The 3,015-nt window shown below is 38.5% G+C and overlaps 1 non-coding gene across 1 annotated transcript; it reads right to left on the reverse strand.

Moving 5' to 3' along the window:
• Positions 1-1,951: 1,951 nt before the first annotated feature.
• On the reverse strand, positions 1,952-2,055 carry LOC111727091. The gene has a single exon (XR_002774723.1). It is a non-coding gene; the product is annotated as a small nucleolar RNA U13 (small nucleolar RNA).
• Positions 2,056-3,015: the final 960 nt, after the last annotated feature.

The raw sequence follows: 3,015 nt of genomic DNA on the forward strand, positions 1-3,015 counted from the left end.
TCACTCCCTATCTAATCATCGAATAGGCAAGACTGTGGATTCACTACCTTTTTACCACATTAAAATTCACTCTGGGCCTAATGAAATGTGCCAGTTGATTCCCAGGAGGCCCTCTGGGGACAGAGCCATTAGTGAAGTGCACAATGTAATTAGCATGCAGACTGTTAAATCCATTTGCAGTAGTATGATATGAGATTTTACTTGCACCCAACTGTGTTTTGCTTTTGAAATCTCCCATATTGCCTTGTTCAGTGGCGCTTTACTTGCATGCCACTCCCTCTTCTCAGGCTACGTGGTTTCAGCAATTTAGACAAGTGACACAATATTCACTTTCAATAGAAAGAGTGTCACCTAAAGTTAGTCCATAGGAAAGGTCTTATGGGATTCATGGACTTAATATAAATTAGGTCCATAGTATAACTTTTGTGAATAAAATTTCATGTAGAACTTATGATAATTTTCCAGAAATAGAGAAGCTCACAAAATTACTTGCTGTGCTATCAGGCATTGATGGGCAATTAAAAATAAATCCATGCTAAAATGTGAATTTCCATGCATTTAAAACCAACATTTTAAACCCCTACTCAGAGGCTATACTGGGCTTTTTGGATGCAAACATGAAAGGATATTGACTATGCCTTCAAATCAGTGACTGCGTAATGGTGGCCTAATAATCAAATATGATAAGCCTAAAGAACAAAATATAGGCACTGTCAAAGAAAAATGCAAACAACAGTGGGAACACGAGAGGGACAAGTTTGTTTACCCAGAAAATTCTTTTACTTGTTGGACTTAAAGCTTGGGAAGATGTTTTCCAGTCAGAAAAGATAAAATAAACAGCAAACACAGAATTACAAATTCTCAAAGAAGCTTAAAATCTTTGGGTCCTGTAGTTCTGGATTTTGACTGATTAAATGCCATCAGTGGAGGGATTGAAGGTAAAGCCAAGTAGTGAGGTCTTCATTAGAGACAGTAGTGACTCTCACGAAAAGAGATATAAAATATGCATTTCATTCATCATGGCAGTGGGAGGCAATTGAAGAATATGAAGGATATAGTGAATTTAATTCTAAATTTGATTTCCCCAGTGGTGGTGTGGATGGGCAGATTAAACATGGGTGAGGCTGAGGGGTGAGGGGTGGTATCAACAGCTCAGTAAAGAGATAAGTTTCCAAAACAGTACACTTAAAGTCTGGTAAAGGCAGGAGGAGAAATAGAAGAGGTATTTAGGAAATTAAGTTGATTTGATTTCATAACTGAATATGAAGTGCCAGGAGAAAAGACTGAGGATGATATTTGGCAACACTTTCGCATTTCTTTCAGTTGTCATTGGTGTCTTAAAGATTGTCCTAATGCATTTCTCCAGATCATACTTCTAAATTCTCCATCTCAATTTCTAATCTCTGCTTTAAACACACTGTGACCAGTGGCCCTCTTGTTCCCAGAGCTGCTCCACTTTCTTTTGCACCTTACACCTGGCACCATCATTGTTTACCATTAGCTCAAGCCCTGGGCCTATTTGTGAGGCTTAGGTCTGGTTTTCTTCACGCCCACACCCAGTACATTACTCATTTTTTCTTATATATATTTTCTCAAATCTCTCTCCTACTCTTTGTTTCCAGTGACAGAAAATGTATGGAAATAGTTTTTAATTGATCTCCTAGTCTTACCTTTCTTCTCTCCTGCTCTCCTATTCACACTTCACACTGAAGCCAAATGATCTTTCAGAAACATAACCAGGCATAGGCAAAATCTTTAGCACTGGGTGTTAGATGCTGGTCTCTGCCATCTTCTCAAGCCAAATCTCACACCATTTACTACCCTCTTGTGCAAACAGTTTCTATGATTCATCTTTACTGGCCTATCTTTCTTGCCCTAGACTTCCCCCCACCCAAGATTTTCTCTCTTTCTAAAATGCCCCTTCTGCTGCTGCTTTTTTTTTTATTTTTCATGTCGGATGGGTAATGTGCCGACGTCGTAACAAGATTTGTCTGAGGCACATCTCATGCATGCACATAAACCCCCAATCATCTCGCTTATGAAATACAACAAGATCACCCCCCTCCCTTCTGCTTCTTAAAGTAAGTAATTCTTACTCATGATTCTCAAGTCATCTTAGGTGTCATTTCCTCAGGGAAGTGTGTGTGGTCATTCCAGACTAAGGTAAGATCCTGGTAATAAGTCTACGTAATGCTCTAACTGATTTTGCTGTGTCACTAAATAAATACCCAACAGGGAATAATGCAAGAGTAAGAAATTGTGGTATAACAATTCAGAGTTGGGATGGGTTCAGGAGAAGGGATGAAGTTAAATGGAGAGAAAGGCAATTAGTGTCTAAGGGATCAAGAATCTGCGTAATTAGTTACACATGTCAGATCCAAGGAAATTAAAAGGCTTCAAGATAATAGCAAACATTGGAGTGCTGGCCAATGGAGTAAGCTAAGTCCCGATGTCAGCAATGAATTGTAGGAATCCAATGGAGACTGGCATTAAGATGGCTGGGAGGAACAGTAATGAAACAAAGTGGAACCAGTAGTGAGCTGCTGGTAAAATGAAGATGTGGTATTGACTTCATGGAATTTACTGAAACAAAAAAAAGAGTTCATATTAAGATGAGAAGATGAACCAAGGAACTAGACCTGTGGACTAAAGCATGGATGAAAGCAATTTAGAAGAAAGGTATTACAGGACAGTTATGCTTGGAGAATGGCAATAGATGACAGTAGAAGAAAAAGAATTTCTCACTTCAAATATTCTGAATAGAATTTATGTTAGAATTACTCTGAGGAAAAAAAACTGACACAAGCTTCCATGGGTTTGGGATGGTAGCACTTACCTCCTGCTGTTGAATTTTCATTAAAAAAAAAGAAAGTTAAACAGATCTCTATTTCTAAAAAGTGGGGCATGAGGATGGGGCAGTGTTCAATAGCAGTTAGGGCAGAAGTCTACAAATTGTGTCCTGTGGACTTAATCTTTTAATCCATATCTACTTTTGTATGAACCATGAGCTAAGAA

Source organism: Otolemur garnettii, unplaced genomic scaffold (genome assembly GCF_000181295.1).
Source record: "Otolemur garnettii isolate 467f Iridium unplaced genomic scaffold, OtoGar3 scaffold00093, whole genome shotgun sequence".
NCBI classification, from domain to species: Eukaryota; Metazoa; Chordata; class Mammalia; order Primates; family Galagidae; genus Otolemur; species Otolemur garnettii.